Source organism: Callorhinus ursinus, unplaced genomic scaffold (assembly GCF_003265705.2).
Source record: "Callorhinus ursinus isolate GAN/ISIS: 27379988/994484 unplaced genomic scaffold, GSC_fseal_2.0 scaffold17, whole genome shotgun sequence".
In the NCBI taxonomy this organism is placed as follows: domain Eukaryota; kingdom Metazoa; phylum Chordata; class Mammalia; order Carnivora; family Otariidae; genus Callorhinus; species Callorhinus ursinus.
Genome location: NW_027397079.1, coordinates 30,437,009 through 30,450,500, shown reverse-complemented (window position 1 = coordinate 30,450,500; position 13,492 = coordinate 30,437,009). Strand labels below are relative to the sequence as shown.

The following is a 13,492-nucleotide window of genomic DNA, read 5'->3' as shown; positions in this document are numbered from 1 at the left end:
GGGGTGCCTGGGTGATAGACATTGGGGACGGTATGTGCTATGATGAGTGCTTTGAATTGTGTAAGACTGTTGAATCACAGATCTGTACCTCTGAAACAAATAATACATTATATGTTAAAAAAAAAAAGATAACAGGAGGGGAAGGATGAAGGGGGGGAAATAGGAGGGGGAGATGAACCATGAGAGAATGGACTCTGAAAAACAAACTGAGGGTTCTAGAGGGGTGGGGAGTGGGGGGATGGGTTAGCCTGGTGATGGGTATTAAAGAGGGCACGTTCTGCATGGAGCACTGGGTGTTACACATAAACAATGAATCATGGAACACTATATCAAAAACTAATGATGTAATGTATGGTGATTAACATAACATAATAATAATAAAAAAAGGATAGTGCATTTGATGGAAGTTTGGAAATACATACTATAGGGTATGTTATATAGTCAACTGGTATTCATGATTATTTCCTAAACAGAAACAGAACTTTAAGGAGCAGCTCTTTATGCAAAAAACAACATCGATTGCAAGGAACAGGGGTTGGAGGCAGACAACCTAATTGTAGCATGTTTTCTAATGGTGCATCTAAAAATCTGTTCATAAAGTCCCCATGAGTCAAGTTTCTCAAGGCAAGCAAGACTGGTTCTTCCTAACACAAAATTCTTTTCCTGTATTTTCTTGCCTAATGATGGCTTAGCTACAAGTATACAAACTTCTGTGAGAATCTTGAAGTGAACAATTTACATTTCATTGAAAGAGGAAAACAATCTCACTGCTTCAGCAACAACTGTGGTGACATAAGACAATACAGCAACAACCCTGGTTGTTGGAACCAGCCAATGGAACAAACACAAGCAGACCAAGTCCATTATGCAGTCTCCTGGCAGGAGCTCTCACAGATTAGGGAGACGGGCACATCCTCTGATCAGAACATGACGCTAGCACCTGCATCACTTTGCTCTGAGCCTTCTGCCCTTCTTCTTCTTCTTTCTCTTTTTAAAATTACTTCAGGAGCCCTGTTCCATTAAAATCCACTCAATCTGAGCAACATCTGACAAAGATGTATAGGCCCCTCATGCAGGCTAATAATTTAACATCCCAAGCAGGCTAATACACTTTCCCCTTCAAACTTGTCTTCTTGAATCATTTGTTCACATTTAATTGGAGGAGGGGTTGAGAGTAGCTTAGGGGAAGGACAGAGAAGGACTCTAGCAGCAGGAAGCTGTGCTCAGACTCTTTCCCTTGTTTGGCAAGTCATTTCTGGCCCCAGCCACTTATACATACCCTCAGCCGAACAAAAGTCTCTACGATTCTCTGGGCTGACCCTTCCTAGTAAGAACTTAAATGAACATCCTGTGTTTCTGAACCATGACCCTAGGGGGTCTCACCCCTTTTTCTAAAAGGTTTTTGAACCTCTTAGAAAAGTAGGTATCATCTGATATCTACAATTTCTCCATATGAGATAAAGGCTCTGCCACTTCCTAGCTGTGTGACTTTGGACAATTATTTAATCTCTCTGTGCCTCAATTTCCGAATCTGTAAAATGGGAATAATAATACTACCTACACCATAGGGTTACTGTGAGATTTAGAGAAGTTAACATACCTAATACATTTAGAACAGTGCCTGGCACAGATTGAGCTGCAAATAAGCATTTGCTATTATTAGTAGAGTATGAAGAAGAATTTGGATAATTACAATTTTCCCAATCTCCTTTCATTTTCAGAAACACTGAGTCAATCCAGTAATGTCTGTTGCTCCACACAGACTGGCATTTTGGACATCTGCTTGGCTGACCCATTCCTTGATTGGGCTCTGAGTCCATAATAGACAACCATGCCGAAGTGTGATATAAGAAAAAAGTAGTTAATTAAATTAAGCAGAAGGTGTACTGTCTTCTCAAAACTCAGATGGATAAACAAAGCCTTTCATCAGTACAGGAAGAGTCAGGACAAAATCACTGGTGGTGGCAGCATGAGGTGGAGGTCAAGGGCTGGGGAGCTGTTAAGAGAAAACATACTCAGCATCTGAAGGAAATACAATCACTGTCTTGAAGAAATATCTGCACCCCTATGTTCACTGCAATATTGTTCACAATAGCCAAGATGTGGAAACAACCTAAGTGTCTATCAACAGATGAATGGATAAAGAAAGTAGGGTAGAGATATACGTGGAATGTTATTCACCCATAAAAAGGAAGGAACTCCTGCCATAGACAACAACATGGATGGACCTTAAGGATATTTCTAAGTAAAATAAGTCAGACAGGGAGAAAGACAAATAGTGTATTATCTCACTTATATGTGGACTCTAAAAAAAGCTAAACTCAGAAACAAAGAGTAGGATGGTTGTTGCTAGGGGCTGAGGGGTGAGGAGGAGATGTGTCAAAGGGTATATACTTCCAGTTATAAGTTCTGGGGATTAAGTGTGGTGACTACAGTTAACAATATTGTATTTTATCCTTGAAAGATGCTAAGAAAGTAGATATTAAATGTTTTTACTACAAAAGATGGTAGCTATGTGATGGATGATAAATGATGGATGTGTTAACTAGCCTAATTGTGGTAACCATTTCACAATATGTATGTGTATCAAATTATCACCTATATTCCTTAAACTTACACAACGTTTTATGTCAACTATATGTCAATATACTTGGGGGGGGGGCAGAAAATATATCCAAACCTACATATTCAAATACTGACTTAACACGTGCCCTCTCTTAAGAGGCTATATACTTTTTTCAGTGATGCCGCTATATTTGAAAACATTTTTGGAAACATGGAAATTTTCAGAAAGCCAAATTAGAAGGCATACATGAAAATAAATCATCTTTTTATTTCTTTTACTCCAACTTCTGTTGGGCAGGGGGTTTTCTTCCTCTGTATTCATTAGCTGTGACTCTGGAAGTTTTTTTGGCTATTTCTGAAAAGAAACTTAGAAATAAACATTTCTATTTTTCTACTGAGGCTGTCCAAGCCTCAGTTCTGAAGGTGGCAGCAGCATTTGAATCAGGTATTTAACTTATATTTTAGATAGTGATATAGAATTCCTATAGTTTTTTATTAAGAAAATAAACTGCATTCCTTTGTAGTCATTTTATCGATCTTGTGTATTATTAAATCACTGTATTTTCTAGGTAAATCAAACTCAATGACCCGTGATTCCGCCCCCAAAAACGAATAAAATGAAATTAGCCACGTATTGATTCCACAACAGCAGTCTAAGTTTTAACAAGAATACTTGTAATTCTGAGCTCTTACTCTGTGAAGGCAAATCATCAGTATTAAAGTCAGCAAATAAAGCAGCTGCCCGTGACAGAGACAGGCAAGGTAAAGGTTCTACACAAGTACTTAACGGAAGTGCTTGAGGAGCTCTTTCTGTTCTCTGCCTTGTAGGGGCTAATTTATCCTTCATACCACATTCCTTGGCAGGAGTGGAAATGCACTGCTCTGGGAATGCTGACTGCATTATGGTGAAGTCAGTTGTGACTGCTAAGTAGCTTGCATCCCAGTAGGACTGAGAGCTCTCAGAATTACCTAGGCCCATGCATTTCCACCAGAGATTCTGCTCAGTGGACTCTTACATATTTATCATTACAGTTTCACCCCTGAAGAGGTACTCAACTATGTTTGCCTTCAAATTCCGATTGGTATGAGTTTGTGGAAACACAACAAGTAGGGCACATATATGGAGGTGGTGGGCCTTAGGAAAATTATAAGGAAAATCCACAGCTTGTCATGCCTGATACCAAGCCTGTTTGGAAAGTATCAAGAGCGTGCATGAACCTACAGACTGCTGCACAAGCACTTAGTTGACCTCTGGAATGGCAAAACACTAGCCAGAAAGTAGGAGACAGCACAAAGCCAATACTTGGTTAATTTTAGATACTGAACATAAGAAGTGCCATCAACCAGTTCTATCAGTAAAATCACATTAGCTCTTTCTTTTATTTTATCAAGAAAAACAAAAGGTTTTAATAGCAAAGTCCTTAAACATAAAGCCTCATGTTTTGCAAGATTAATAGCCTCAGTCAGTTTCTTTCTTGCTGGAAAATTAGGAAGACCATAACAGAGTATAGGAGAATGTTAGCTTTATTCACTCAATTAACAACAGTTACTCCACACTATGTACCAGACACCATAATAGCACTGGAGAGACAAAGTAAATTAAGATATGAATACAGCCCTTGAAGTGCTTACTGTTTCAAAAGAGACAGGTAAATAACAACCTTACATGTGAGGGGGGCTATACACATCAGGAAGAACATCCTCTAGGTCTAAGGACAACCAACTATGTGGGGGAGTTAATCTTCATAAAATAATTTACATTTGAGATGGCTTAAAGGTTGAGAATTCACTATAAAGAATTAGGGGAAGAAGAGTCTAGAACAGCTTTCTCTGGGGCTGAAAGCACAGAAGCACTTGGCATATTGGGAGGTGTTATAAGCTGAACTGTGTCCCCCCAAAATTCCTGTTGAAGTCCTAACCTCAGCACCACAGAAAGTGACCGTAGTTAGAAGGAGGATCATTGCAGATGTAATTAGGGTTAATTTAGGATGAGATTATACCGGAGCAGGGTAGACATTATATATTGGGGAAATTTGGACAAAACAATCACATGGGGAGAACACTGTGGAGATGAAGACAGATACCAAGGAGATGCAGCAGAAGCCAAGGCACACCCAGGACTGCCAGCCACTACAGAAGCTTGGGGAGTAGTCTGGGTCAGATTCTCCCCCATCGCCTTAAGTTGTGACCACGCTGCTAACACCTGGGGCTCAGGCTTCTAGCCTGCAGAACTGTGAGATGAAACATTTCTGCTTTTTGTCAGCTGCTTTGTGGTACTTTTTAAAGACAACATTAGGAAATGAGCACAGGGGGATGGCAAGAAGTTCTGTTTGGTTGGTTGGGTAGATGTAAAGTGAAGAAGAAGAACCATAAGGGAATGAAGCTGGAAAGGAGATTAGGCCCTTATCCAGAGTCTTTTTCGTCCAAATGAACAAGTTCATCTCAGATTTGTTGATGAAAGGGAACAATGATTTTTAATGAAGAGATAAAGCTCTGGGGAAGGTAAGAAGCTGGAGGCTTACACAGGTGGCAGAAACCGTAATAAAGAGTTCCTTAACCCGGAGTTCGTGGACTCAGACAAAAGAGAAGATTGTAGGACCCTTGAAATTTCAGGGAAAATTTTGTGTAGTCATGAATCATGACAGCTTATTAGTTAAGTGTATACATTTTGAAGTCAGGCATCATTTCCAAATCCCCATTCTAACACATATTAGCCAAGGCCATCATCAAATTATTTCTCTTCCCTAACGTTCAGTTTCCTCAACTAAAATAGGGGGGTGACCTCATACTATACATTGCTTATGAGAATATAATGGTATATTGTACATAAAGTACTTAGTACAATGACATAGAGTAAGTGGTCTTTCATAAATGTCTCCTATTATTGTTTAAATATTTTTATTTTCCATGTGCAAGTGATGCTTCAACAATGAACTCATAGAGATCACTGTCACATTAAGGTTTTGATGCTCTCAAAGCCCACCTCTTAATGGAGAGTATGGCAAAAAAAGTTAAGCCTTCAAATTCTAGATCCATATTAAAATTGGCTTAAATAGGTAAAATAAATGATGTTTATTATGAACACACTGCTAACCTCAGTAAATGGACTATTTTAAAACAGCATTAATAATAATTCAATTGAAATGATAGTTACCAGAGGGGACAGGAGCAGGAGGGAAGGATGAAATAGGTGATAGGGATTAAGGAGCGCACTTGTTGTGATGAGCACTGAGCGGTCTAAAAAAAAAAAAAAAAAAGACTATCCTGAAATAATTCAGTAAAAATAATAATAATAATAATTCTATCTCCAGTGGAGATAAGTGAAGAATACAATTAAGTTCTGGCTAATTGGGCAAAGTTCTTTGAATCTTTGGGGCTAAAGTGACCAACAAAAACTCTCTGAGAAACACTCATATACATGTTAAATCAGTAAACAAGTACGTGTCTGTGAATGTTTGCGTGCACAATATGGCTATGGCCAATTCAACATTATCAAGTATAGTTGATTGACCACTGAGATACAAGTCTTGACAAATCTGTTTCAAAAGAATGACCTATGGCGGCTAACATTCAAATTCACACTAACAGATTGCAATGGATTTATGTTCCAATACTTTACATTTCCCACAATTTTAAAGTAGCTTTTAATTGGAGATGAGTGGGAGTCATGTTATATAATATTTTAATTCCAGATTGTAGTTCTGATTATATCATAAACATTTAGGGCATCTGTTAGTGAGGATAAGTCCTCCCCGTCTTTTTAAGATGAAGACTTTTTATACTCTTAGTTGTGGAAGAGAGAAAAAGCTACTCTTTCTTTTATTGAGTACTTGGCCCAAGATCATATGCTCATCGGAGTCAGATTTAAGCCAGTCTAACACAAAGATTTTATCTATGACATCTCACTGTCTTTCCAATTCTGTATTAATAACATGAAGATAAGAACAAAGAGGAGGATTAGTACTTCTTGAGTACCTACTAAGTACTAGACATTTTGGCATGGATTATCTCATTTTGTTATCACTTATTACCTCCGTTTTTCAAAGCTTACCACTAATATGGGATAGTGCCAGGGTGACCATCCAAGTTTTCTGACTCTAGGTTCACTGTTCTTTCCACTACACAATAGAAGACTGCCTCCTCAACTCCGCAAAATATCGAAGCTTAGTTTTCTCTCTTCTGACATAGTCTCGTAAATTGTACTTTATTGTCTTAGATTGAGTTCTGCAGATATAGACCTCATATCAAGAATTTGAGTGCACAGTTTCTTTGGGAGGTACTTCTAGGCAGGATCCTTAGGGAAGTGGGGAAGTGAAACCAATAAAAGGCAGGTTGATGAGCGAATTACCACTGGGGGCACCTGGGATCTAATCTATGAGAGTTTCTGGGAGACTATGTAGAGCACATCTGAGTTGGGATGAGCTAGCAGGGGTATCTACCCACTGACTCCTGTTAGTTAATAGTTGAAAGCTGTTCCCGGAAGCCTTAACGCCCTGGCTCTTACAGTTGGGTGGCCACAGGAAACCCTCAGGCAGAAAGCTGAAGGTGCTTGCCTTTTGAAGTCCTGCTGGAATAGTGAGTTCCCAAAAGATATGGGGGTGGGGTGCAAAGATGCACAGTGTTTGCTACAATTATTGTCCTCATTTTATAAATATGGCAGCTGAAGACCACAGAAAGTAAGTTTCTTGTCCATCTTACTCAAGGATTATGAACTGGCTAACAGTGGACTCTGCTAGACACTATCACTTATCCCAAGCGAATGTGTTTCTAATGGTGAGAAAGAATTAATATATTAACTTCTCTAGGGTGTTTCCCTATTAACATAGTCTCTCTTCCCAGTGAGGAGTTAAGTTATTTTTACCTCCTCATACTGTATTCCTTTCAGTTATTAGCTTTCAGTTTAGCAGCTCTCCCTAACTTATGACACAGTCATTGTGGTCTCCTCTCTGCCTTCTTGTGGTATCACCCCCCAACGCAGACCCATTTTAACTTAGTCCTTCTGCAAAGACTCTATCTCCAAATGAGGTCACATTCTGAGGTACTGAAGGTTATAACATCAATATATAAATTTGGGTAATATAATTCAGCCCATAACAATACTTATGGGAAGAAGTAAATTAGACCCAGAGAACTGATCATCTATTTTCAGTTTTTAGGTTTAGGAATAATCTTGGGTTTTTGGCATTTAAAATAATTGTTATATTTTTTAAAATTTGAAATTCTGAAAGATTAGTCTTACAAGTAAAATGTAAGACATATAACTGAGTCATTGATTTTAGACTTGGAATTCTAAGTTGAACAGTATGAGTTTTTGGCTAAGTTTGTAAATAATATTAGAACATTTTTAAAGAACTTAGATTCTCTATGTTTTTAAAGTATCATTTAATGGATTTACATGCAACATCAAAGTATATGGGAAAGTTTTGCTTGCTGAACATTTATTTAAAATATGTGAAAATAGAATCTAATATATTACATTTATAAATGAAGTTTAAAACATTTTAGGAGAGTTTAGCCAAGTTTGTAAATGGGACAGAATATTTAGGAGAATGTAAAAATATTAATCAAAGTTTCCTTGGAAGTGATTGTTAAATGTTACTAGATTTATAACTATAATAATACTATTTTTAGGTTGAACTTAAAAGCTTAAGAGAAAACTAAGTTTTTCAATTTTTCACTTTAATAAATTGAATATTAATTTTTTAAAAGCAGCCACCAATAGCATTTCTTGTGCATCAGTCTGCCCTCAAGAATGCAAAAATCTCATTTCAGGCACAAGAATCTTATGTGAAAAAGAGCTACATTTTTAACTTAAAACTTTTTTTCTCTTATTACAAAAGCAACACATACATACTATGGAAACGTTTGAAACATCCAAGAACATGTTTAAAGATTTGAAGACATTAATGAAAAGGTAATAAAACAAAAATTATATAATCCAAGAGATAATTACAGTAAATATCCTTGTAGGAAGCATCTGCAGATGAAAGTGTTGTCAATGTGTGGTTTCCAGACCAGGGCAGCAGCAGCACCTGGGAATGAGTTGCAAGACCAACACTCCTCCTTCCCTCCACCCTCCAGCCATACTGAATAAGGTTCTGGAAGAAGGGCCCAGAAATCTGGTTAGAACAGTCCCTCCAGGTGATTCTGTTGTAGGCTAAACTTTGAGAGCCACTGACACGTGTCATAATTGTTCCCACAGCATAAATACCTATGAGTGATAGTGTTTGCTCAAAGGATTTTTTTGTGTTTTGGTTTATTGTTATTATTATGATTATTTTTACTAAACCTTAGACTTTATTTAGATTGCACCAGTTCTTCCAATAAAGTCCTTTCCTGCTCCTGGATCCAGTACGAGATCCTATATTACATTTAGTCATCATGTCTGCTTTGTCTCCTCAGTTCTGTGACATTTAGGCTTTCCTTGTTTTACAAGACCTTGATATTTTTGAAGGGTATTTGTGAAGTATTTTGTTGAATGTCCCTCACTTGGGGTTTTCTCATGATCATTAGAGTGGGGTTATGAGTTTCAGAGAATAATACCAGAGAGGTGAGGTACCCTTCTCATTGCATCCTATCAGAGGGTATGTGATATCATCATGATTTATTACTGGTGATATTAACCTTGACCACTTGGTTAGAGTGGTGTCTACCAGATGTCTCCACTGTAAAGTTACTATTTCTCCTTTTCCATACTTCATTCTTTGCAAGCAAATCACAAAGTCCAGTCAACACTCAAGGGAAGGGACATTAAGCTCTACTTCCTAAAGGGGATAGTACCTCCATAAATTCTTTGGAATTGTTCTGTAAGAAGGATTTCCTCTCCCCCATTGATTGACTGACTGATTTACATCAGTATGGATTCATGGACATTCATTTTATTCTTTGGGTTATAATTCAATACAACATTTATTTATTTCTTCCTCATAGTATTCTAGCTTTGGCCAACTCTTTCAGATTGGCTTCTATGCTTTTCCAGCTTTATTGAGGTATAATTCAACAGTAAAATTGTAATATATTTAACATGTACAACATGATGATTTGATATGCATGTACATAATGAAAAGGATTCCTACCAAGTTCATGAACATATCTATCAGCTCACATAGTAGTTTTCTTGGAAGAAGGGGGTAAAGACACTTAAGATTTATTCTCTTAGCAAATTTCAATTACATAATACAATATTATCAACTATAGTCACCATGCCATAAATTAGATCCTCAGACCTCATTCAACTCATAATTGAAAGTTTACTCTTTTACCAAACTCTTCTTATTTCAGCCTCTAGCCCCTGGCAACCACCAATCTACTCTCTGTTTCTATGAATTTGTTTTGTTTTTTTTTTTTCCTAGATTCTACTTGTAAGTGATACCATGGAGTATTTGTCTTTCTCTGACTGGCTCCTATGTTTTTTGTTTATCCTTCCTTACTTCTGGCACTACAAGATGTCCCAAGGTTCTTATTTGGTATTTTCTACAGCCAGCCCTATAATCAATCATTTCTCTTGATTCCTTTATTTTTTTTTAAAGATTTTATTTATTTGACAGAGAGAGACACAGCGAGAGAGGGAGCACAAGCAGGAGGAGTGGGGGAGGGAGAAGCAGGCTTCCCGCTGAGCAGGGAGCCCGATGCGGGGCTCGATCCCAGGACCCTGGGATCATGACCTGAGCCGAAGGCAGACGCTTAACGACTGAGCCACCCAGGCGCCCCTCTCTTGATTCCTTTAACTGGAGAATTGTATTCAGTAACCAAGATCTGGGGACGGGCTGTGTTTGTTGCCACTAGGGTATTATTACTAATCTTAGGCTCTCTCATGGGCAGAGCTAGAAATACATATACTTTTCCAAGTAGGGTTGGAAATCCAAGTAAGTATTCCAATATATATTGCAAAATTGTTCTCTAACTTTTTTTCTAGCTTACATCATACTTCTAATGTATGATAAAGCAAGTTTTCCTCTATGTTTGTAGAAAAGGATCATTATGATTTATTTTATTAAAACTTTACCAATTCGATGAATTCTAAAAAATGGTATACCCATGCAATTTTTATTTCCGGGTTAATTAAATATTTTCCACATATCCACTAGGCATTTTACTTTTTCCTTTCATAAATTTTCTCTGTGGCATTTGCTCATTCATCTTTCTACTACTGGTCATTTACTAACTACAGTAAAAGAAACCGTTTAAGCTTAATGCTATTCAGATATTAAGGTAAGAGAAAATGAACATACTAAATAGCCATGTCTAGCAAAACTCGTGACTTAATTATATTTAAAGAATGAAAGAAAAGCTATTTAGTTATCTTTTTGAACTGCAGCTCACCTGGAGAGACAATTGTTGGAACAAATTCCAGAGTAGAATAAAATATTGAGACATCTCAGGTTGACCTCCCATTGCACTGGTAGCTGACAGCAATCACTAGCATCCTATGAATTTGTATGAAGTATGGACTGATTTTAAGTTCCTCTGTGCTCTTGTAGAAAGTGTCATGATTTAACTGTGCTTGTGGCCTGATTTATAAGGATTGGCAAGCTGCACAAACTCTTTCTTCTGAACCTACGTGGGACACGTGAATTTTGCTATACCTGCAAAGGAATATTAAGATGGAATTTGAAGTTTAAAAGTTTAGTAAGGAGGATTATAATCAGGACATTTCGTTTATATTATAGTTGTTTCAGGATAAGATATTCAAGAGCAGTTGTATAATTTAACATGGGCTTGAGAAAAAGAAGATAATGGGCATTTGAGGTACAAGACTAGATCTATTGCCTAGAATAGGCTAGCCCTCAAACACCTGGCAATCCCTTCCCTCTCATTTACTTCATCCATCATTCTTTGCTCCAGTCACATGGAGGTAGTTGCTATCCTTTGACCATGCCAGGGAAACACAAGGGCATTTGCACACATTGTTTTCTCTGCCCAGACCATTCTTTCTCCACATATCCGCATGGCTCCCACTATCTGCTCTTGCAAGTCTGCTCAGATGTTACCTTCTCAATAAGAACACCCTGACCATGGTGTTAAAATGACAACCCCTTACTCTCAAGTCTCTTTGTTAAGATAATGCTAGCAGCTATAACAGATAAAACTCTAATTCTCAATGGTTTACAACAATGGAAGTTTTATTCACTCAAATTTCAAATAGTAGATCGATGGGACAGATGGTGGCTCTTTCCCATATAGTCATTCAGTGACTCATGCTGATGAAGGCTCTGCTATCACTAGCACATCAATTCTAAGCATGTCCCAGAATCAATAAAGAAAGAAAAAGATAGTCAAAGCAAGAGACTTTGATATGCCAAGAGAGAACTCACTCAACATCATTCTATCCCCACTTCATTGGCCCAAACTCAGTCACATGATTATATGTAACTATAAGAAAGGCTGAGAGATGTGGTCTAGCTATGTGCACAGGAGGAAAAGCAAAAAGGTTTAACAACTAACCAGTCTCTTCCACACACATAGTAGGCACTTATTAAATGTCTGTTGGCAGACTGGATAAATGAACACATTAATTCTGTGGGTAATCCCTTCAAGTTAAGAGGGGGTTTGAGGTGAGGGATTCAATGAATGATAAACATGATGTCTGATGGTTTCAAGGGTTTTATGTTTAAGTGGGGACATATGTGCTCATTTAAAAAATTATCATGCAAAACAATAGATAAGAAACAAATAGCACTTACAAACGGGACTTCAGGAACTCAGAGGAAGGACCCAGCTCTGAGTACTGAAATGGTCACAGAAAGTTTTGAAGGAAGTAGGACTCTCTCAAGTTGGGTCTTTAAAGAAGGGTTAGGATTTCTGTAAGTGGAGAGAAAGGTAAGAATAAATCAGGTAGGGGGAACCCAAAGAACAAAGACGAAGACATAGGAAAACTGGGAGTAGGCCTTCTTATGTATTTCAGGTGGGGAAATGTATCCGGAAAGATAGGCTACAGTATAGTAAAACACCACCCGCATTTCGGAGCTTTAGAACAACAAAGGTTTGTTTCTAGGTCATTTTACATGTCATTGAAAGTCAGCTGGGACCTCCATTCTATTCTCCAATGTCTGCTTGGGGGCCCAGGTTGATAGATTAGTTGCTATGGAGAACACTGTCAGTAACTGTGGCTAAAGAAAATACAGAGCTCTGGAGGGTCTTACCTTACCAGTTAAGGGCTCTGCTTGAAAGTGACATATGTCAATTCCACTTAAACTCACCAGCTAGAAATGGTCACATGACATATTCCCAAACGGGAAGAAGTTGAATAATTGGCGAACAACACTGAAGACCATCACAAAGGGCAGTGGAGAATGAAGTTAGATTAAAGGTACCAGCATTGTCTTCAGTCTGTACCAACACCACGCTTAGAAATTAATTCAAACTGCAAAATCCTGACAGACTCCAAAACGCACCTCTTCACCCAGATCCCTTTTAAATTCCCCATCTGCTTATGTGACTCCTCACTGCAAGTCTCCACTTGGATATTTAAGGTTGTTTTATTTATCAATTCACATTGATTCAACACACATTTGAGCACCCATCAGGCTAGGTTCTGGGGACACAGATGTGAACGAAGCAGTGATATTCCCTGGCTGGACTGAATGTGATAAACCGCAGGAGATCGTGTGGGCAAAAACAGCACTGATGAAAAAAACAAGAATCATCAGGGGCATGATCTCATTGCTTACTTGTGCATGGTGGCCACAGGAGATGAAGTGCCGTCTATCAGGCTTGGAAGTGTCTTACTTTATTTCTTCCACATTCGCTAAGGCTCCAAGCATGACGTTAGGCACACAATAGCAGCCGTTCCCTCTTATCTGCAGTTTGGTTTTGCTCTCAGAGGTTTGTTACCCACAGTCAACTGCGGTCCAGGAGCAGCGGCTCCTCCTTCTGACCAATCATCAGAAGTCAGAACGTTAGTGGTCGCCTAATGCTACGTCACAGA

The 13,492-nt window shown here is 38.2% G+C and overlaps 1 long non-coding RNA gene across 11 annotated transcripts in view; it reads right to left on the bottom strand.

Annotated features, from left to right (window-relative positions):
* Positions 1–13,445, bottom strand: part of LOC112834678 (uncharacterized) — a 161,636-nt gene extending 148,191 nt beyond the window's left edge. For 6 of the 11 annotated variants that reach the window (XR_012381154.1, XR_012381153.1, XR_012381155.1 and 3 more), the window contains exons 1-3: positions 13,236–13,445; positions 12,249–12,366; positions 10,888–11,150 (exon numbers count right to left, since the gene is read on the bottom strand). This is a non-coding gene — a long non-coding RNA (uncharacterized lncRNA). Of the gene's footprint in view, positions 1–10,887; positions 11,151–11,679; positions 11,801–12,248; positions 12,367–13,235 lie in introns of those variants that run through there. The other 5 variants (XR_012381161.1, XR_012381160.1, XR_012381159.1 and 2 more) reach the window with 2 other exon arrangements.
* Positions 13,446–13,492: the final 47 nt, after the last annotated feature.